Source organism: Podarcis gaigeae (genome assembly GCF_964106915.1).
Source record: "Podarcis gaigeae genome assembly, chromosome: 12".
Taxonomy (NCBI): domain Eukaryota; kingdom Metazoa; phylum Chordata; class Lepidosauria; order Squamata; family Lacertidae; genus Podarcis; species Podarcis gaigeae.
Genome location: NC_139688.1, coordinates 27,132,534 through 27,156,607, shown reverse-complemented (window position 1 = coordinate 27,156,607; position 24,074 = coordinate 27,132,534). Strand labels below are relative to the sequence as shown.

General features: G+C 40.4%; 2 long non-coding RNA genes across 10 annotated transcripts in view; one reads left to right on the top strand and one right to left on the bottom strand.

Annotated features, from left to right (window-relative positions):
- The window catches only part of LOC310828089, a 249,367-nt gene that overhangs the window by 65,740 nt on the left and 159,553 nt on the right, over positions 1–24,074 (top strand). The window lies entirely within an intron of this gene.
- Positions 1,939–11,196, bottom strand: LOC310828120. 2 transcript variants are annotated; one of them, XR_014556693.1, is made up of 3 exons: positions 9,770–11,196; positions 4,079–4,179; positions 1,939–3,392 (listed from the first exon to the last, which is right to left on the bottom strand). It is a non-coding gene; the product is annotated as an uncharacterized lncRNA (long non-coding RNA). The 2 variants fall into 2 exon arrangements; XR_014556694.1 differs by lacking the exon at positions 9,770–11,196 and adding an exon at positions 7,660–8,086.

The window sequence follows — 24,074 nt, the reverse complement described above, 5'->3', positions numbered from 1 at the left end:
CTTCCTCAGGCTGTTTAAAGCAAATGTCCCTCCAGAGAATCCTGGGAACTGTAGCATATTAAGGGTGCTCTGTAATGAGTAAACTACAGTTCTCTGGATTCAATATACAAAGCATAACAATGTCCATAAGAAAGACAGGCCTGAACATATAAAGTGCAGAATAGAAAATAATAATATGAATGCAAAAATATAGGACATCCTCTTGCCCCACTGCATCTAAGAATACTGTGAGACCTAGTTCTTGAACTGTGTTTGTAAGCTCTTTCATGGAAAATGTTTGACATCTTGTAGTCCCCTTGTGCAGCCTTTCTGGACTACTGCAGTGTACTCTGTGTGAGGCTGCCCTTGAAGATGGTCTGGAAGCTGCAGCTTGTGGTGAATTAATGCTGCTAGGTTGGTGAATAGAGCAGTACTCTGCATCACTGGTCCTGAAAGTGCTGCACTGGCTACTAGTGAGCTACTGGGCCCTATTTAAGGTGGTAGGACTAGTATACGGTTATATAATGGTTTTGGGCATAAGTACCTAAACTAATATATCAACCACCTCAGATCTTTTGATTGGCAGGGAATGCCTTGGTGGTGGCCCCATTGGGTGTTGCTTGGTTGGTCCTGACTCACAACAGGACCTTATTGATCACATGCTCTCTCTAGTGAGGTGGATCTGTCACTCTCATGATTAATATTCAGCAGACTTTAAAATATTTCTGTTCATCCAGACATTTGATGGCTGAAAGACAATGCTGCTGGCAACCTAGAAATTAATAGATGTAAGGATATTTGTTTGTTCTAAAAATGTGTATGTGTTTTAAAGCACTGTTTCACTGATTTGTTTTTTGTAGCCCTGAGCTACTTTGGGAGCAAGTTTGTGTGTGTGATTTAATAAATACAATCTGAACAAATACAATACAGAAAATGCTACAAACCACTTCTACATGGTGCTGCCATAACATTTATTAGCTTCCCAACATGTGTGACTATAAAATTATGTGAAGTGCCTTCATGCTAGTTACAATAGCTGGCAAGAATGAATGGCAGGGAGGCTCTCTGTGTCATTTGACTGACACATGGCATAATAAAGTTTAGGTGTATCTACTACATAAGTGAATTAAGGATTGGATAGAGATGGATAAATCTTCCAGTTACAGTTTCTCATGAGTTTCTAATTTTCCCAACCTAAGTTTATTTCATTCCATTTTCACATCATTTTTTTCTGTTGAAAACAAAGTCCGCATGTATGCAGTTAGTGCACATTTCTCCAAATATATTTCTATTTCTATGTGTTTGCCTAATATAATCCATTTTGCAAGCACATTCCCACTAATATAATGTAGTTTTATACATTGATTTTTATTAAGTTATTCACTCTTGTTTACATTTTGCGGTAGGAAAACTACATCAAAAAAATCCAGAGAATTGCAATTTTTGAAAGATGGATGTGTTCTGGTTTGAAAAGTTTGGCATAGGTAGGCGTGCATAGTTCATTTATTTGGTTTTAAAAGTTTGGCATAGGTAGGCGTGCATAGTTGAAGAGTTTTCTGGACCATGGTGTAAAAGTAGGGGGGAGAATGTCCCAAGCTTCAAACATCCTTTGATACTATACAAAATGCAATGGAGTTCTGACTTTTTCCATCTATTGATTCCAATGGGGTACTTCAAGAATAAAATTTTATTCATTTGGCCTAGATAATATAATTTGAAAAATCCAAAGACAGATTTACATAATGGATGAAAAGGGAAATATTCGCACAGGCACATGCACACTCAAAGAAGCATAAAGGAGTGTTGGGCTAACATACATTATTGTAAAATTTCACTTGTAAGGTAACTTTTAACTTAAGAGTTCTTTGTTAACAGTTTCCCACAGTGTATCAGTCTCTGTCCCTGCTGTGCTGATCTACAACTGTCTTCTCTCTCTCTCTTTATAAATCTTTTTTTCCCCCCTGTCTGCTTCCAAAATGTTATCTTAGCTAGGATTAATAAAGATATACTGGAGAGAGTCTTATCTTTTATAAGAATTATGTTTATAATAGAAAGCTTTAATCTTAGGAGAGAGATGAAGGCAAAGGGAGGCAAGAAAGACAATTTAAAAGTCTCTGACAATGGCAAAAGAGACTGTCCCCTTTAATCAAAAGTCTACCACAAAGGTTCGGGGGTGATTCAAATACGACCCCCAAACATTCTACTAGTGCATATGTCTGCTGAAAAATAAAGAGGAAGATTGTGGAGGGACCATAATTTTGTGAGGTAAAGTTATATTGTAACAATGTTTTAAAGTTAAATCATTGTTACCAAAAAACTTTACCTTATACTGACTGGGATGTAACTATAAATAAAATAAACTCCTTCTGTTTTACCCCTGGCTAGAACCAGGGACAAACATACAAAGTATACATGTTCTGCTATCTGTTACAGGTACCTAATATGGTGCCCTCCAGATGTTATGGACCACAACTTCCATAATTGTTGTCCATTGGCTATGGCGGTACTTCTATGTTGTACTTCTTTGTAAGAATCTCTGGTCAATTTTGTCCCAGCTCCCATATTTGTAAAAGAATAAGAGGTAAACAAAAGTGTTTGAAATAATGAGTGCCTGTAGGAGTATAAAAGAATGCTCTTTTTGTATATTCAGACAGTCCCGGGTATTGTATACATTCATGTGAACAAATGCAATGCCTGAACTGGTGATGAATACAGTATTTGCAGTATTTTCTATAAATGTGGTAGGTAGAAAAACAGTGGCATCCAAGGTATTGCTGTGAACTTTATACAATGTTTTCTTGTTCACACATTACATCTGCTAACATGCCTGAGAACAATCAAGACACTCACTTGTACAAAGGAAAACTATTGTATTCTTTTTTCCAGCTTTTTGAAACATTTCCATTTCCTACATTCACTATTAGGTGACGATGAAAAATTATAAAAAAGTATGAAATCTCAAATGAGAACATATCAGAAATTTAATGATAAAACTGCATTTATCCCTTACATTATTAAAAACAAACTTTTAAGTTGCAGGTGACTCAGCTTCCCATGACAAAGCCTGGACTCATATTGGCTGCTCTCTTGTGACCTTTTGCTGTGAATGCATATTACTCACTTTCCAGTTCCTTCTTGGATAAGGTTCAAGCCTTTCCCTGAGTTATTGGCTAACCTCTTGTTTCACGGTACCCTGCTACCTCTTTGTAGCCCTCCAGTTGTGGACTCCCATCAGGCCCAGTCCAGCAACATTTGGCAAATGTTCCCCATCCAGCAAATGTTCCCCAGCCCTGCATTAGAGTCCCTTTATAGGCCAGGGATCTCATTAGTAAGGTACAAAGGTGCAGGAACTGAGCATTGCAAAGATCCATCTTAGTCCTAGCTCCGTTCTTTAGGAAGACAACACACATTTCCTGCAAATGGGAGGGAAGAGAAAGACATTAGTATGAATTTCAGATGCAAATTAGCTAGACATGCTGGCTGGAATTGATGAGAACTATAGTCCAAAACACCTAGAGGGCAGAAGATTGGGGGAAGACTATTTAAGATCTTGTCATCTCTCCACTATCCTTTCAATGCTATGCTAGCCAAAGCTTTTCACTAAGCTGCATCTGGTAATGGGGCTTGTTTCTGGTAGATTTTTATTGGGCAATATCCAACTAAATCATGTACACTGATCTGCCTAACATTGGGGAAACCCCCCCCCCCCAATTTTAGTCAATATTTTTTTACTTTGCTTTTGTGGTCACAGAGCAAGTCGCAAGAAAAAAGTTCAGTGCAGTAAAATAAAAATAAACTGTATTTTCACACACACAAAAAAAGTTTATGAGTATAGGCAGCTCCCCATTTGCACCGGGGTCATTGCTTGCATCAGTGGTCGCATTCTGCCCCCGCCCTGTTCTGCCCTGTGTCGCCCCCTTCCAGGGCCAAAAAACGACATGCGTGTCAGCAGTCACGTGCAAAATGGTTGATGTCTGTGTAACAAATTAAAAGCAATTAATTTAAAATCCAGTTAAATGCAGCAGCAGAACTAAACCTTAAAAGCCTGTGGAAACAAAAACAATTTCACTTTGTGTCCAAAATATATCAAAGAGCCAACCTGTGATGAATCTTCGACAGGGAAGGTGTTTCAATGCTTTGGCACTATTATCTTGAAAGCCCTGCCGCTCATCCAGTTGACTATGTGTGATACTGAAGATACTGAAATGAGACAAAACTCATGTGTAAATTAAACAATATTAATACAGGTATAGGTATAGAGTTTTAAACAGTTTTAAGCAATTCTGCTCTTGCTTGGATTATGTTCTCTGCATATTTCGTTCTCTGCATATTTGCTAGTCAAATCTTTATAACATTTTCTTAAAATAAGTGACCAGAACTCTGCAGTGCAAATAGGTCTCAGTGCTTTCAATAAAGCTTATTCCCACATAAACTTGTAGAGGGTGATAGCCTAAGAGATATATAAGATCGTTGAACAAAAAACCGCAAAACCTGGCAAAACTTTAAAGACACCCATTTCTTAAGAAAAGCATTAAATTTGTAAAGCATTAAAATGATGGCACTGTGCACATTGGTAGCAGACAGTATGAACGATCCAGTATCTCAGCAGTGATATTTTGTAGAGGAGTTGAGGGCTAACTGAGGTTCCAATGCTGTCAAGGCTTGGCAATAGCTTGGTGTTGGATGGAAGGCTGGCAGTGTTGAGGGAGTTTCAGTTGGTGATGTACTATACTCGCATTGGCAGAACCACAGAATTATATTAGACGGTACTTGGTGTGGAAAATCTGGCTGCAAGTGGGCAGTTTAAATTCAAAGCAGAAATTGGGCCAGAGAAGAAAGGATGGAAGAAAACCAAATGGACAGGAGGCGGTAGTGGGAACACCCACTCTGTGTTCCTGATAGGCTCAAAAAAACACTTTCTCAAATCCCACATTGCAGCATATGTGTGTCTGCACTAGGTGGGGGTTGGAGAGAAAGAAGCAAGAAGGAAAAATACATTTTTTGTTGCTCACTTGAAAAATGCAGCAGGCCATCTCAGTACAGGTTGATAGGGAATAAATTCTGCTGCACATCGTATTGATGATAAATACTGGAGGTATATTCATATTATCAATTCCATGTTTTTAAGCGTCCAGTTTAAAGGTTTTTAGAAACTTATAATTAGAATATACATGATTTTCAATACGGTATTAGCTTCATCACTCCATTATTTTTACATTTATGGAATTAATAAAACATATAACTAAAAAAGAAGTCTAAGTCCTTTACAAGAAAAGAAATGTAGTTGTAAAATCACAGCTAACACTTGAGTGATATAGTAAAATACTAAATCTAGTGCGTTTTTCTGGGGGGACTCAGGATTTGTACTTTTGTCCTTACTGTATTTATTTCCCCCGATTTGAACTATAAAATGGTGATTTTGTTGAGTCAAAATGAGAGTACCCCTAAACATTTTTTTAGAAAGAAAGCACTGACTAAGTCACAGCATTGAGCAATGCAATATGCAAAAAAACAAACAAAAAAAAACTTTTCAACTACCAGTGAAAGCCTGAATAGGGTGGCTTTCTAAAAAATAACTTCCTAAACTTTACCTTGAGCTTTACACATTGAAATCTAGTGGAATTTTAGTGCTCATTTATGTGTTAATTGCTTCCAGAAGAAAAAACAACAACACATCTATTTGCAACCCTGTAAACAGGGGAAAGGGGATGCGGGTGGCGCTGTGAGTTAAACCACAGAGCCTAGGACTTGCCTATCAGAAGGTCGGTGGTTTGAATCCCCGTGACGGGGTGAGCTCCCGCTGCTTGGTCCCTGCTCCTGCCAACCTAGCAGTTCGAAAGCACGTCAAAGTGCAAGTAGATAAATAGGTACTGCTCCGGCAGGAAGGTAAACGGCGTTTCCGTGTGCTGCTCTGGTTTGCCAGAAGCAGTTTAGTCATGCTGGCCACATGACCCAGAAGCTGTATGCCGGCTCCCTTGGCCAATAAAGCGAGATGAGTACCGCAACCCCAGAGTCGGCCACGACTGGACCTAATGGTCAGGGGTCCCTTTACCTTTAAACAGGGGAAATCACAGGAGTCTTCTGCTGTAATTTCCCTAGAGTTTTCATGCATCATGTCATGTGACGAAATTTAACGCAGTATTCCAGCATATGCAGTTCTTTCCTACCATTTTCAGGGGTGAATCAAGGGGGAACAGAAACATACATGTACATAAACAGTGGCAATATGTTCAATGGCATCTACTGTTGTGTCACACCATGTCCATTGTTAGGAATTAATTTTAGCATGACATGGTGGTATATTGATCAAAGAGCCACAGTTCCATAATGCAATATGACAGAAATGTTAGAAACCAGGACAAGAAGCACTAGCATTATAACCAAGAAAACTAATGCAACAATTCCCATGTCTGAATGTACCCTTAGTGTCTTGGCTTAGTTCCAATACTCATGATATCCATGTGACACTTTCTTATTTTCCTCTTTGGGTCAGCTGGAAACTCTAATAGTCAAATGGTGTGATCCTATAGAGTCTCATTAACAAAGACAGCCCTTATCACAAAGTGAAACAACTGATTTATAAACAAGTATTTAAGTAATACTGGCTTCGGAAGAACCTTATATTCTTTCTTAAATTGAAATGACATGACCGCAGGAACTAAATTAAGAAGAAAAAGGACTTGTATTCATTTTCCACCACTGGGAAACTTGGCCTGAGAAGCATGTGACAAAATAGTGTGGCACAGAGACCAAGAGCTTCCAGCCAAGCCCTAAAAATGGAAGCCATCATGTCCCAGTTTCACCCAGTGGCTTTACTCCACCTTAAATTTTATTATATATTAAAGCATGACCGAGAATGGAGCTTTTGGTCTCAGGGCTCAAATGGAAATAACATCATACAGCAGTTCTATTACTTATTGAATGGTAACTCAACTAAATCAGCTCATTGTCCTTTACGTTCTCTGTACTTTTAGCTGGAGTCTTGCAAGTTCTTAGAGATGTACAACTGAGCAGTTTTTCAACCATATTATAAGCAGGTTAAAGTTCCATTATGTCATTTGTAGGTGTGAAAAGTAATAAAATAAAACCATTTCTAAAACTGGAAGTGCACGAAGTGTCTGTGATTAAAATCAGATGCTACAGATGTAATGGAAGTGGGGGATGCTGCTGGAAGAGTTAGACAGGCTATTCCTGGTTTTTAGAACAGGAGCTCAGAGCAGAAAATGTAAAGAGCTGTGGAAAATGCAGGGCTGGTGATAAAGAATGAACCTTAGATTTGTCCTTGCCTTGGACCTGATTGGAATTGTCCCCACTTACCTCAGAGCTTTCCTCCCATTGTAAATAGCAAGGCCAGGGTGGGGCAATTCCAATCAGGACTGCAAGAGCGACAAAAGGGTTGAAGTCCCCTGCCCAGTGCCTCTACTCCATGTCCCTTCCCCACACTTGCTATTGAATTAAAAAAACAGATATGCACTGCCAAGTAGGTGATAAACTTCATATCTAGTTTGGTTCTTACATATCCTCTTTTCAGCATTACTATAGATCATTCATTGCAACACAGTATCTTGATTTTTCCCCCTATAAGGAATTTATGTTAATGACCTATGTCAGAGGGATAATACAAGAAGCATTTATTCACTGCAAAATACTTTGCAGACCGAAAAAGATTTACTTACTTACTTAATTACTGTTGGTGCATGTGATAGTGTGCTCTTGTTGTCTAGTCCTGATAGTTTGAAAAAAGACACTATTTTTATTTTTAGAAATGGTCTCATTGTGGAAACTTGCATCTGAAAAATGATATAAACTACTCTTTGCATCCCACCTGAGAAATTTCAGCACTGAGCTCATGAGGAAGCCATTTCTGTATGAATTTTGCTTTCAGTGACCAGGAGTGGAGACATAAAAAGGCTATTCACCATCTCTGGTTAAAGAGATAAGTGAAAGAGTCATTGGCATTAACTCTGTAGTAATAGCAGCATTAAGTACTAGGTCTGATTTAAATCTCTTGATAGTGATACTCGGAGGCTGGAATATTTATCACACCATTAGGAGAGGCTGTGCTCAGCTGATAAGATGTCTACATCCGATGAAGTCCACCTGAGGACTGATGATGCTGGGAGAGATTTATTGCCATCCATGGCAGATAGGCGAGTGCACTGCCCTTAAGAGCAGTTGGTGCCATTCATCTGACAAATTATACAATCAGCCGCCTGGGGCAAGCTTGTGGGATCTTTAATAGCTACAGAAGGTGAATACACACAAGTGTGTGTGTATATGTTTCTGGTTGGATAACCAGTCAGGAAAGCAACAATTTTGCTGAGTATCAGGCAGAGAAGAGTGAGAAAGAGTAAAATGGGAGAACAAATTAATTCCATGAGTTATTTATCTGTGTATTTCCTTCCTAGGCCAGACTTGTGCTAAAGAAATGAAGTCATCCAATTCTCCTTAATGCTATCAAATGACAGAAAGTCCAGGCGTTCTGACTGCTGGGAGGGAGGCAATATATTGTATGACAATCAGATTTAAGAAAATTAGTTTTCTGTGACCTCACCCTTTCCTCCCTTTCACCTGAAGCCTTTTTCACTTTATGGGTCAGGTCTAGTGTGTTCCCTTTGTTGTTAGAAAAGAAACCTGAAACCTATTCTCTTTAAAACCCCTGGATAGTTATGAGATTGTTTTAAAAACCATTAGATATCAAGTTCTAGGCACCATCCTTCCCACGTTTAAGGCAGCAGGTCAAAACATTTTTATTTCAGAAACCCTTTGGGCCATGCTGTTTGAATGCTCTTTTCTCTTATGTTTTAATTTGTGCATTTAATTCTGTAATTTTTATTTTTATTGTTTCTGTAAGCCACTTTGGAGGACGCAGGTGGCGCTTGGGCTTGCCAATCAGAAGGTTGGCGGTTCGAATCCCCATGATGGGGTGAGCTCCCATTGCTTGGTCCCAGCTCCTGCCAACCTAGCAGTTTGAAAGCATGCCAAAAGTGCAAGTAGATAAATACCGTATTTTTCGCTCTATAAGACGCACCAGACCACAAGACGCACCTAGTTTTTGGAGGAGGAAAACAAGAAAAAAAATATTCTGAATCTCAGAAGCCAGAACAGCAAGAGGGATCGCTGCGCAGTGAAAGCAGCAATCCCTCTTGCTGCTCTGGCTTCTGGGATAGCTGCGCAGCCTGCATTCACTCCATAAGATGCACACACATTTCCCCTTACTTTTTAGGAGGGAAAAAGTGAGTCTTATAGAGCAAAAAATACGGTAGGTACCGCTCCGGCAGGAAAGTAAACGGCCTTTCCGTGCACTGCTCTGGTTTCTGTTGTGCCAGAAGCGGCTTAGTCATGGAGGCCACATGACCCGGAAAAACTTTCTGTGGACAAACGCTGGCTCCCTTGGCCTGTAAAGCAAGATGAGCACTGCAATCCCAGAGTCGTCTGTGACTGGACTTAAGTGTCAGGCGTCCTTTACCTTTACCTTTTTTAAGCCACTTTGAGACATGTGGTGAAAAGTGGGATATAAGTTTTTTAAACATATAAATGTGTATTTATTCTGCCCCATATATTGTCTGAAATTCACTTGGCATAGTTCATAGGAATGAAAACAGCTGAAGGGGCTGCATTGAGAACTGTTTGCTATTATCTGGTGCCATAACTGGAAAGCAGTTTTTGAACCACTGGGATACAAGCTAAATGAATATGAGTGATCTAGAAGAGGAGACAGTAAAGAATCTGCAGAGTTGCATTAATAGTACAGTGATATAATTCAGCACTGCCTGGATTGGCTACTTACCCCTAGGCGATGCTTGCCTGGCCATTTTCCCAGTACTGGCCCAGCTGATTATTATTTTCCCCTTGTCCTCCTTATAGAAAACCAGCTTCAGTTCAGGTATCACATTCTAGGATGGAACTCCCACAGCTCATGTAGTTCAGCCACTTGCCCTGCAGCAGGCTGCTTAACAACACCAAACACAATTTTATCTGCATCTTTTAAAAAACAAAGTGGCCCACATAAACAGATTCTTGGAAGTAGCTGCATTCAAAAGGGCCTTCTGTACATTAGAAAGAGGAATAGATCAAAACGATTCAAGAGCATAAAGATTTGGGGAAGTATATATTTTTATCGTCCGAAAGGAAAGAAGCAGCCCCAGTAAAGTAAACCATAGAAGGTAGAAGAGATGTTAATGTTTTGTTTTAATGTACCATCACATTAACAGCTATTTTGTTTATGGGCATTACTTTTTAACATTACTCTGAGTGCTTCCAGGCAGGAGCTTAACATTCCCAATGCACATCCAGATATTGAAAATGTATCATTGGCAACAGGTCTTTTATGACTCATCAGATTTTCCCTTGAAAGGGTAAATCTGGATTAAATGAGGGCGGGGGGAATACAGGCTGGCATTTTGAAGCTGACAATGTGTAGATATTACAAAAACGCTTGTATGTATGATCAACACTCATTGGGGGCAGAGCATATGGGACAAGTGCACATGGCAGTGTTGGGGTAAAGGCAGTATGTACGACCACTGTGCCTCCTATTCCTTCTCTTCCACCCTCCACTTTTGGGCATAATGTTCAACTTTAATGTAATTTATAAGGGTCTTTCATTAATGGAGCTTTCTGTTCTTCTCCTTGACTATGCTGCTCTTATATATTTATTGTGTTAAATGATTTGAGTTTTGTTTTCATTATAGTTTTCATACCATGGGGTGCTGTGAAAGTCTGAAAGGATATTCCAGGCTCTGCTCTGTGTTCTGGTGCCAAAGGTAACAGGAGTATAAAGCAGGGCCTTCTCTGTGGTAGTACCCTCTCAGGAGGTGTTCAACTGGCCCCTCTCTTTTTGGGTGAACAGTCAAGACTATTCCCCCCCCCCCAAGCTTTTAATGGTCCTTAACTGTATGTCAACATTGCTGGGTTTTGTTTGTTTATTTTTAAAGTGATTTTATGGTTCTCAGTTTTCACCACATGAGGGTTGTATTTTTATTGTTGTGAACCACCAGGTCCAAAAGGTAGTTTTTAATTGTTTCTATAAATCAATAAAATCTCTGTAGTACAGGATAGGGAAACCTGTGGCCCCTACATTAAAGTTGAACATTATGCCCAAACCCATGTTGGACTGCAACTCATACTAGCTGGGACTAGTGGAAAGTGGGAGTCAAACAAAATCTGCCTAATGATGCTGAGTCTAGGAGAGACGAAGATCTCTTCAGCCATGTAAGTCACTGAGTGACCTTGGATCAGTCATTCAAAGTCACCACAGCTGCTGTGCAGATAAAACACAGAGCAGAAGAACCATGCATGCCATCTTTAGCTCTTTGGTGTAACAGGAGGATAAAAATGTACTAACAAATAAATGATGAGTAGGATACTAACAGTTTTTTAAAAAAATTAAGCAAATACGGATTTGTGCTTTGGGCATGCAAAACCAGTACATACTGTTTAATGTTTTATAACAGAGGTAAAGGTAAAGGGACTCCTGACCATTAGGTCCAGTCGTGGCCGACTCTGGGGTTGCGGCGCTCATCTCGCTTTACTGGCCGAGGGAGCCGGCGTACAGCTTCCGGGTCATGTGGCCAGCATGACTAAGCCGCTTCTGGTGAACCAGAGCAGCGCACGGAAATGCTGTTTACCTTCCCGCCGGAGCAGTTCCTATTTATCTATTTGCACTTGATGTGCTTTTGAACTGCTAGGTTGGCAGGAGCAAGGACCGAGCAACGGGAGCTCACCCCATTGCGGGGATTTGAACTGCCAGTCTTCTGATCGGCAAGTCCTAGGTTCTGTGGTTCAACCCACAGTGCCACCGCGTTATGTTTATAACATAGCTGGCCAGAAATAACCAAATGTGACCTAGAACACAGGAGTCCCAAGCCAGGTCTTTTTGAGGCCTAGTGTCAAAACACAGTACATTTGAGTGGTTGTTGGAGTCCCATTGCCCTGGAAGGGCACACTAAACTTTACATCTGTTCTGGGTCTCTATGCCAAGAGCTGCTATTTAAATGTCTCAGAGTCTCTTTGAGCAACAATACATCGGGCACTATGAGGCATTGTGGGAAATTTAACAAGATTGTTCATAATTTCCTGCTGCTGTTACTGCTTGTTAAGCTTTCAACTAGGGACTCACCAGAAACAGGAAGTGGCTCTCTTAAAATTCCTCACTCTGGATAAGTCATGCTGAAGCCTAGCATAAGCTTTTAAAGCTGCAGCCTTAATTAAAAAATGGTTGTTTTTATTAAAAACAAGGCAGAATAGATGATATCCTTCAACCTTCATTTGACTCAGGTAACAGAACAAAGGCCCAGGCCTTGCCAAATCAATAAGCCTTTCCTACATAAGTAGCATTTGTTTACCTCAGCACAGACAAAAATCATTTGCTTTGTGCTTCTCAAAGATGGGAAAGGGCAGCTGTAAACCTCCAAAACTCAAGTCCTGTGTATCAGTTATCACAAAAGGTCAGAGCAAGAAAATATGAGTTTCCATGGAGTTCCTAATTCCTTTGTTCTTTAGATGCAAAATATTGGAAGTTTGATGGGAAAATGCCACATTTTCTCTGGGGCTTGCAAAGAGAACTGCAGTAGCTGGAGATAAAATATTAAGCAGCACACGTTTGCTAGGACATTAACAACGAATCCACAGGTAATGAATTTTGCTGTAGGCTGTTTTCCTACTGTTGTTTTCTTTTTCCATTCAGATCACGGTTCTCAGTAATTAAGTTTCCCTGTTTGGGATTACGGCACATATACAGTGGTCCAAAAGCTTTGGAGCATGCTTAACTGAGCCAGTAACACAGACCTTGAGGCAACAAACCCTCTGTTGCAAGCAGAGGGGAAAAAAACAACAAACACACAGCTGTCTAGACTCACTGACTGCTTCAGTGAGAAAATTTCATTCTGCAGTTTCCCTGCACAGATATAATCATTCGCCTCGCATTACTTATTAGCTCCAGACAAAGAAAATAAGGTATATATTTGGAAATTTGTAATATTTTGAAAATCAGTAACTTTTCGGCACTACAAGGCTTGGCATTTGGTGGAGTGCTTTTAATATAGGGCAAACACTGAGCACTTGGTGGTTGCACACTAAATATAAAGTAAGTTTTAGCTGGGCAGGGGAGAAATCACATAAATGCTTCAGCATATGGAACAGCTCAACTCTCATCTCGCCACACTAGTTTGGGTATGTGGAATGACCCATAGTAACTTTTTGTCAACACTTCTTTGTTTTGCTATGACCCATAGCAACTTTTTGTCAACACTTCATTGTTTCAAAATGGCTGCAAGAAAGTAGACTTCTTGGAGTAAAAATAAAATTTAAAAATGTCAAATCGGTTTCCTGTCATATCTCACAATTTGAAATGGGATTCTGAATTTGATTTTGAGACAAACTGTGGGTTAGCACGAACTATATTTTGCTCAATCTGCAAAAAACAAAGCAATAGGAAGTGATTGTCAGTAGCAACTTGGGATCTGTATGTAGCTGTTGAATGTGCTGAACTGAACTGCAGATGATAGTTTCTGAGTGAAGTAACCTCGAGCTGACTCTGTCCATTCAAGATGGCCGTTGGATTCTCCCTGGCAGGAATGAGTATAAGAGGGCTTTCCTTTCCTGTTGGGTCTTGCTTGCATAACATAGTCTTCCTGACTCCTGATGTGTTGTTGTACCCTTGGTTATGCTGGAAAGGTAATAGCCAAGATTATCCCATAATTTAAGGGTTAATTTTGTTAGTGTTAAGTCATCTAGCCAAGAGGGCAATGGGGTGGAGGTGTTATTTAGGAACCAGGCAGAGTGGTGTGGTGTTTGCTGAGGCAGTTTGTGCCCTGATTGGCTGCGTAGTACTAAGGGAGTTTTCCTCTGTAGGTTTGGTGACTGTCTCCCTGCTAAGAAAGACAAAACCTCACTTTTCCTTTCTCCTCAAATTATACACTCTGTTCAGGTTCCTCAGTAAAGTGCTATTAGGATTTCTTTTCTCTCTGAGCTATGTGTTACTTAAGTGAACTTGCTAACAGGCTATTCTTCAGGCTTGACTTCTGGCTTGTTCCTCAGTCTCACTTTCTGGTTTGTCCAGCCCATGGCCACGTCCTGACAATGACAGAGGGGAATTTAAGCACATGAGAGGAGGAAGAGAAAGAAGGAATACATGAGCCTGAGAAATGGTGCCATTTATATAGTCCTCTTTATAATGTTTCCTTCTTTACATGCTTACTACTGCATGTTTCATTGGTCTAAATATGTTTCTTTTGAATATTCAGTTTTTTCTTTGATTAGTAAAGATTGATATCCAGAATTTCCTGATCTCAAAACTCTTCTTACAGTTTTACAGTCTCTGGACCAGTGACAGCATCCATTTACCCAGACTTCTCTTTTTCATTTTGAGGTTTTAGATAGGACTCTAGTTACAGATCAGTAGAAAAGAAAGAAACCTTGGGTGAATGGATTATATGAAGATTAGAGACACAGGTGTAGTGGTAAATTTTGAAAACCAGGAACCCGCTGTTACGTAGCCGTCATATTATTGCTCCAAAGGAGAATTTTAAGAAATGCAAACCAAATGGATTCTCATACTTGCTTTGAAACTTATTATCACTTTATTCGCTTGCCAGAATAAGGAGGGACCATAAATTTCACAGGCACTCTAGTGAATTATGTCATCACTTCTGATGTGAAAAATGTCCCACTGCACATTCCCCCAAATTCCCCTTCCACTACACCACTGATTGGAGGTGCTGTTGTATACTGTCTTGCAGTATGTACCACTGCACTGCTGTATGCTGTCCAGAACTCATAAAACTACTAAAACGTACCTGGAGTTGTATGTTGCCCCTCTGTTTATATGCTGGAATTTATTTCTATTGATAACAGTTTATATACATGCTTCTTGTACAGTTTGCTTCAGTAAAAATGTTTATAATTCTGCTATCGCTGGGAGTGCCTATTTCCTCTAATTTGATTGCTGTTGAAATGTATCAAGGGGCAGCCCTTGCATCCCTGTGTGTTTGCAGTCCCATTTCAAAACCTGTCTGGCTGCCGTGGCAAATCTCCACTCTCATATATGTGTCCAGTTTTGTCCTGTTCTGGCTACAGTCTGGCTGAAATGGCATGAATGAGAGAGTTTGCACAATATTGTTCAGACGTGAGACAAAAAATTCAAAATTTTCAGCTTTTCTTTTTTAAAAGCCAGGATGTTTTGGACTATGAATATTTTGCTTTTCAGCTTCCTGTCTATTGTAGAACTAAATTAACCATTTGGACACCCTTTGTGAGCGAATCAGTGAAGGCCAGGCGTGTCTCTATACATAATACTTATACACTGTGAGCGTCTTTCAGACTTTGTTTAGTGTGCCATTTCTTTCTGTCTGAGGAGCTATCTAGTTGGTGCATGACAGCTGTCTAATCTGCTTATGTAGCGAGGCTCAACCAGGTGAGGTAGACATGACAGTTCCTGTTGGGTGGATTAGAATGTCTGACATCAGGTCACTCTCTAAATTGAAAGTCTCTGCTAATACAGACAAGTACAGGGCAACCGAAAGCCCAGTAATCCCATGCCCCAGGCTGATGAAGGCTGAGCTAGTACCTCAGCTGCTGGTTTAACTCCTTCAGGCTCTTTGAAACAATGATTTTTTTTGCAGTTGGGGGAAGGAGGCCATTTGCTGCATTTGGTGTGGCAAACTGCACTCACTGAAGGGTGGCTGTTGTGTGGTTTGTCTGATTAAAGCTGGTTGTGCAAAACAGGATTTTCATCCCTTGGGAAATTTCAACCTTTCCTTATAAGTATTCAGCACTGTTGAAATTAAAACGTTAACCCCTTACAAAAGAAGGAGAAATCTACTCTGGCTCAGTTTGGAAACGCTGAGTGGAGGTACAATTAAAAGACAAACAAAACACTTTGATCTCTGCCCCCGCCCCTGCCCCTCTGTTTGCAATTTGTTGGCAAATTATATCCCTGATTGCAGCTGCCTTTAAGAACAAAATCCATAATGTAAATTCTAAGCTTCAGGTGCACAGTTAGGCATGTTTAATGGGCAGTTATATGGAATTGGTGACTTTAACACAGTTGTGAAAATACCACAAGATGCATTTTAGATTAACCTCAGTGAAATGTTGCTCACTCAGTATTGTAACAATGGTGTCTAGGTGTGTGTGTATGTCTTTGGGCAAAGGATTCCTGGGGGTTGAACTAGATGACCCTCACAGTTCCTTCCAATGCACAATTCTGTGATTCTCTCACAGCATAAACTTCAGCTCTTTGATTTGTCAAAGTCCAGGAGTGCATATGAAATTTCGAATAACAAAATGTAATGCTTTGCACAGTATTTCTCAAATGGAGCAGTTGTGATTCAATTTAACCATCAAAAGTTACAATATGGACAACAGAGAATTGTGCACACAAAAATCCTGTGGCACCTTGAAGAAATGAGCAATTATACTATATATTCGCTTTCATACTCTATTAAATGTTGTCTTACCATCAAGGCCATGGCAATCTTTAAAATTAAAGGCATGGGGACAGACTCTCTTGGATGAAACCAATTTTCTAGATCGGCTTAGGTACAATTTTGGTATGGAAAGTGCCTTTGCTACCCTGTATGATGACCTTTGTCAGAAGAGACAGCTGGCATTGTGTCCTTGTGTCACCCCCCTTGATCTTTCAGTGGCTTTCAATACCATCAACCATGGTATTCTTCTGGAGCAGCTGTCTGAGTAGATGCCACTGCTTTGCGATAATTCCAGTTCTACAGGACCATGTTCAGAAGGTTATGTTTGACTCTATGGAAACTTTGGTGTGGGGTGCCACAGGGTTCAATTTTCTCTCCATGAGACCACTGAGTGAGGTCATTCAGTATTTTGAAGTGTGCTGTCAGCAATATACTGATGATACACAGCTCTGGTTTTCTTTCACATCTGCAGGTGTGGCAGTGGATGTTCTAACTAGACCAGTGTTTCCCAAACTTAGGTCTCCAGCTGTCGTTGGACTACAATTCCCATCATACCTAACTAGCAGGACCAGTGGTCAGGGATGATGGGAACTGTAGTCCAAAAACAGCTAGAGACCCAAGTTTGGGAAACCCTGAACTAGACCAATGTCTGGCCTCAATAATGGACTGGATGAGAACCGATAAACTGGGATGTGACCTGTTCTGGATGGGCTTGCGCACCGCCTGAAGCAACAAGTGCATAGCTTTGTAGGGGGTCCACTTACTTCTGGGTCCGTTTACTTTCAATTGAGGATCTTGTTACTTCATTAGTGCAAAATGCCTTCCATAAGCTTTGACTGGGGGCCCAGATAAGATGCTGCCTGGACAGGAATAGCCTAATTTCTGTTGTCTGTACTCTGGTAACCTCTAGGTTAGATTATGGGAGTGTATTACACATGGGGCTGCCTTTGAAAACTGTTTGCTCACATAGGGCAAGATGGTCTTGGGCTAGACTTAGCCTAAGCACATGACACCAATTCTGGCACAACTGGCTTGGCTATCAGTTAGTTTCTGGATCCAATTCAAAGTGCTGCTTTCTGCCTATAAAGCCTTAGGCAGCTCAGAACATCAAGACCTCAATGACCTTCTTTCCCCACATGAACCCACCCAGACCCTGCATTCTGCATCTATGGTCCTTCTCTATATGCCCCATTTGAGGGAGGTGTGGGTAATAGAAGACATAAATTGCTGCAGTATAGCGTTAACAGCTCCTTTAAAATAGATCAAAAAGTGAGCACCAGTCTTACCAAAAGACCAGTTAACAACATTCAGCATCTTTACATCTCATAGTAACCCCAAAGCCTGTGGAACTAGTGCCTAGCAATCACTTCCAGAAAACTTTTATATCTAGCTTCAATGGACCATCCAGCAAGGTCCCTTGGAGTTCCTAAGCCACAGAGTGGGGCAAGGCACTTTGAAACACACTCTCTCCACCCCCCTCCTTTTAGTTCTACAAAGAATAATCATGGTAGAACCATCTGCAGTGCTTGTTTAGTACAGATGCTATGGAAAGCATTAAGATATTTTTGCAGAGTAATTCAGAATACAGCAGCTCCTTCCTGTACATTGGGAGCTCTCTAGCCAATATCATGAGTGTTTTTTCTATAATATATGACAAAGAAAAACGTTACATACTACATCTAAATGTTTACATCTGTATCTATGTCTCATGAGCTGCATAAAAACATCTGTCTGAGAATGCAAGTGCCGATGAAGATTGAATGTGAACTCTAGTTAATTCTTGCCTCTTTTATCTTATAACCTTCTATATGCACAGTGGGACATCCCAATAGTTTCCATATTATTGCATACTCTACCCTGGTGCATAGTGAGTGAGGAAGTAGGTTATTTCTGCAGCAGTTTCAATAGAACCAGTTTAAACCTAATTTATCTACCCATCCATTGAAATAGAAATTTCAACACAGTCTTCTCCACTAACTTAAAATTTCACACCTTGAATTTTACTCTCCTTGGACTCAGAATGTCACATTAGCGACAGATGGCACTATCCCCCCCCCCCAGCTACAAACACATAAAAATAGTTTGAATCTCGAGGCTCAGCACTGTACATGGGGTGCTGTACAGCTGTGAAAATCCTGGAGGAGAACTAAGTGGATAGTAACTGTGACTCATTCAGGATTCCAAACATCATACTTGATTCTCAAGGAGAAATAAATTACTGCACATTGATGCTTATGTCCTTTTATTGACACATTTTATTGAAGCATGGCATAGCCCAGCCTCTGTACTGAGTCAAACGCTTCCCTATTTCAGTTCCAAATTAGCTCATGCATTTGATTTGCATCTCTGAATTTAGAGCTGATTCACAGGTTATAGTCACCGTGCATATATCTTAAGTCCCCCTCCTGTTCAGTAGCCAGTTCACCTAGCTATACAGTAAGCAGCAGAGAGGCTTTGCTTTCTCCAATAAAAGACTGCTCTTCCCTAGGAGGCAAATCATCTCTTCCCAGAGAAAGCAACCTGTCTGTTCACATGTAGGACTAATTCAGCCAGCTAGCCCTGGTGATTATCTAACGCTTATTAGATGGATTTTCCCCAAATTGATTTCTGAACTTTGAATTTTATTGTTATTCATTTTTATACTGTATTTTATGCTGCTTCTACAATTAAGTGTTTTAAATTTGTTGTTAGCTGCCCTGAGCCGGTTTTCTGAACCGGGAAGGGCGAGGTATAAATATAAAAAAAATATTATTATTTATTATAGTTTATCATATACAAACGAGGCCAATATATCTATTTTCCAGGACTGTCTAGTCCTACCATCAGACAGAGTTGAGGCAGCTGCCTCAGATGTTAGGTACTGGGAGTGAGGCAGACAGAGGCAGTAGTATATTGAAGGACAGAGTTCTGCATGCCACACAGCCTGACCTGTGCCCTCTAAGCCAGGCATGGCCAAGCTTGGCCCTCCAGATGTTTTGGGACTATAATTCCTATCACCCCTGACCACTGGTCCTGTTAGCTAGGGATGATGGGAGTTGTAGTCTCAAAACCATCTGGAGGGCCAAGCTTGGCCATGCCTGCTCTAAGCTATCTTGCTGCTCTGTGGTTCTGTGGCCTGTGTTGAAGTTAGGGATGGGTGATTCCGTCAGCTTATCTCATTTTTCCTCTCTTAAGTTATCCACGTTTCCTTATTAGTTTGTTTTTTTTAAAAAAAAGTATTGGTGAAATTTAATCAGCATTTTGATGTGAATTTTCGCAGGACCAGGTGCAGTGAGCCCAGGCCATTGCGAGACGGGTGTGTCAATGAGAAATAATGACAAAACAAATAGCATGGGATCTAACGGCCACAACTTTGTTGATTACGGATATCAGTAGGTTTTGGCATAGACATTGGGTGCATGTCCTGAATCATCCAGCCTGTCTGCTGGGTGATGATTCCTTCAGGGTTGATAACTGGGTTTTAGGATTGCCCTATGATGCAAATCAATTCTGTGGCAGGGGCAGAGGCTGGGCACCCACAGCAAAATAATTGTGGATGCCTGGGTCCCCTGGAGATAGAGCCAGTGATCCCAGGTTTAGTCACACTGACACCTCCAGTTAAAAAGACCAGGTACCAGGAGCACCAGGAGCTGCCTGATAATAATCAGACCATCAGTCCATCTAGTTCAGTATTGTCTGCATTGACATGATTAACTTCTCTACCAAATCTCTGTCTATACCTGAGAGTGAGCACAAGGTCTGAAGCATTATTGCTCATGGATGTAGAAGGGTGAAACAACATTCAGAGCCCAAGGGCAAACTGTGCCAGGTTCTCTTTGCCAGGACAGAGCAGTCTTCACCAACTGGGAGTACAAATGTTTTGGACTACAGTTCCTATCAGCCCTGCCCGCCATGGTTAATTATCAGGGATAACGGGAGTTGTAGTCCAAAACATCTGGAGGGCGCCAGGTTGGTGAAGGCTGCCATAGAATATTTCCAGACATAGCAATCAAGTAGTTGATAGCAGATGTGATTTGCTTTTGCACCTTGTCAAGAATATTTCCTGTTGTTTCTCCTATTTCTTCAAAATGGACAATAACAAAAGCTTAGTAAACAGAGAGAATCTAATTAAAACCTGATATATTCTTAATTGATGGCAGCAAATACAACCTCATAAGCACTCCTCCCTCTTTTTTTGTAGGCATAGGCAGTTTCCTTCTCCGAAACCTGTACCCTGTAGTGAGAAGTATTGCTTGTTCACTCACAATTGGCTTCAGATAATAGTGTACTTCAAAGTGAATTCTTTATTCACCTGCGTATTTAATGATGTCAATGAGCTCTCATTATCACATTTAATTGAATAATTCAACAAGGTAATGTGCCAGCCGCAGACACTGTAGGGCTGAATTTGTCAATGCATCTTTCTATGGTAGTAGTTATGGCAACCATCTCTAGCGCACAAAGCTCTTGCAGGATAGATATTCTCTATGCATGCAACAGAGCATACAAAATTCCTTCAGCAGCACACAAAAACAATGTATGCAACAGCGTAGTTCATTGGATTGTGATAGGTTTTTTTATTGGGGGGGGGGAAACAGCCCTGGCTTCTTGGTGATAATAGATCCAGAGTGCATGCCCTACTCTTTTGTAGACACAAGGGGAACATATTTTTTTTTTGAAGTGTTTGACCTTCAAGGCACTCTAATTGAGGAGCACCACTCACAGCTTGTTCCATACCCTTTTCATACCATCTCCAACTGTGATCATACGTACTGTCGTTGGCTAAACCGGGTCAGGTGAACTCTTGTAGTGCAGACCACCAGGGATCACAAAGATGTACTGGCAGGGGTGCGGAGAGCACTTTTTACTACTGAATATGCTGTGAACTCACACAAGGAATTTCTGAAATGGCTGAGCTGCCTTAGCATGTGATTTATGCTTATGATCATAAGCTTATTCAATTAAACACAAAGTAAATGCATTGAGATGACTCTTAGGTTGCAATCGGATACCTGTTTCCCCGGAATAAGCTCCATTCAAGTCAATGGGACTTTCTTATGAGTAGACATGTATAAGATTGCACAGGCTACAATCCAATGCACACCTACAGGAGAGTTTGTTTTTAATTTAGTGGAATTGCTTCTGTGTAAACTTGCTTAAGGTAGTGCTCCTATTCATTTAATTGAAGGGTTGGAAGATGAGAGTTGTCAGGGCAAATGATTATTCACCCATCTTTTTTGCCTCTTAATGCCATGTCAGTTCTAATCTGACCTTCAGTATATATATATATATATATATATATATTTGCTTTCGTAGATTTTCACGGGTACAGGAATGCAGGTTTTGGTGTCCTCGGGTGTCTTCCCGTGTAAAAGTTGGGGTGTCTAGGCGACGTTTCGACGAGGTCTCACTCGTCATCTTCAGGCTGGTGCTTTCGGCTTCTTGTTACTGGAACAGAGCGGGATCTCTTTAACACGGAACATCACCACAAGAGAATAATCATGGAAGCCATCGAGATAGAGAAACACCCTCACAACATGAACAAGCGTGACGACACATCCCGCTTGCCAGACATCTGGAAATTAGCCCTCTCCACAAAAACTGACACCAGATCCAGAGGCACACAGAACGCCAACACCAATCAACCACACCAGACCCAAACCCAGACCCTCTCCACAGATGAATTACTGACACCATCCAGTAGCCAATCCATGGTGGCACCTCCGGATGCTGCACCCCCCTGCAATCCCTACACAGATCTGGCTGACACAAGCCACAAAACCACAGCTCGCCCCTATACACGAAGCCAAGCCAAAGCACAACTAAGTGCAATACAGCCATCTTCTCAGGAAAACTCTTCACAAAGTTCAAGAGGTCAAGACACAAAGACTTTAGCAACTAATCCACACCTAATGACCCACCTAAGTGGTACTCAGGATATCACTCAAGAAATCACTCAAGGTATCTCTCAAGTAATTAAGGAACAAAAGAAGAAAAGGCACACTAGCCTGGGAACTTCCTCTCTGCCCAGAACATTGGAGGCTAGACACCACACCCCCTCTACAGTATTTATAGGAACTCAAACATTGAGATCCCGCTCTGTTCCAGTAACAAGAAGCCGAAAGCACCAGCCTGAAGATGACGAGTGAGACCTCGTCGAAACGTCGCCTAGACACCCCAACTTTTACACGGGAAGACACCCGAGGACACCAAAACCTACATATATATATATATATAAATAACATTTCAAAATCCTAATTTGCTCTGCCCCTGATGTATTAAGTATACATTAATAGCATTCCCATGTATGTGCAATGGTTTGGATAGTTTTAGACTGCTACCCTGTATCCTGGAGTTAAGTCCCATTGGGAAGGCATTTGCAATAATTTTTTTTTTCGTAAGGGGGTGTTATGTGTAGTGTTTCTATGTTATTGGTTATGAAAGATCAGTAAAACATTGCACATGGGTTTTTGGAGAAGGGAAGTAAAAGGAAGGAAGGAAGGAAGAAGATTCTGAAGTCATGGAGATATTAGTCCATCTCTGCTAGCAAATGGTTTAATGAAATCACATTCCATAAGATGAGCTCAAATCGCTAAGAATAGATTGTAATATCCACTGTGAAGAATAGACTGAATAGGGCAGGCACCTGAAAAAATGAAATATTTTCCACATTTCCTATATGGCACAATGGTGAATTATTGAACACAAAAGCTCTTTCTCCATAAGGTAATTTGTCACCTGGTACAGATCTTTTAACAGTTGGGTTTACTTTCCATCTGGTAGAGCCCACTAGTCCATGGTCACATTAGGCTGAAACCTAAACAGTAGCTGTAATCATCAATTAAAAGGTTCACAGAGAATCTTGAGGTTTTTTGTAGAATTCTTTCTATGGTACCTTTTTTAAAAAAAGGGGGAAGGGGCAATTATAGTCAAAGTGGTTGGCTGTTATCTTTAGTTGATGCATGGAAGAAGACTGGAAGAAATTTAAAGACTATCTACAGAGACATTGTAAAATTAATGAATCTTAGAATGATGTTGGATTGAAATTAAGTGGTTTCTAGCTGTAATGGTATAAAAGAATATGAAAAAATGGTATAAGTAAAAACTCAAGGTTATAATAATTTAAGATTTAAGGATCTGGGTAGAATAAAGAGGGAAAGAAACTGCTGAGCTAATAAATTTGAATTGGAATACAAAAAAGGGAGGTATGAGGAGGTCCGAGAAACAAGTAAATGAAAAATAATGTGATGAAAAGATCGATTGTTTTTAACAATTTTTATTTTGTATTTTGTATTTTTTCTTTTTCTTTTTTGTAATGCAAATCTTAATAAAAAATTATTAAAATAAAAAATATATATTTAGTTGATGCAGTTTAGTTATCTTCATAAATTCATTGAAACTATTCTAATTTGCACAAAGTAGAGGATTGAATACTTTGCCCTTCCTACTTTGAGGTTGGGGAAAGGAGCTATTATCTGTTAGAAGCTAGATCTGAACAATAGAACTGTATTTATTTGAAATTGGTGTGGGATTCTTCCAACTTCTTTGGCAAATCATAAGTATGATTTTTTGTTATAATTATAAAGGGTTACATTGATTGGAGTTGTTTTGGGGAAAATGTAGCCAACAGGGCACCCTCCAGATGTTGCTGGAATCCAGCTTCCATCAGCCCCAGCAAGCTTGACT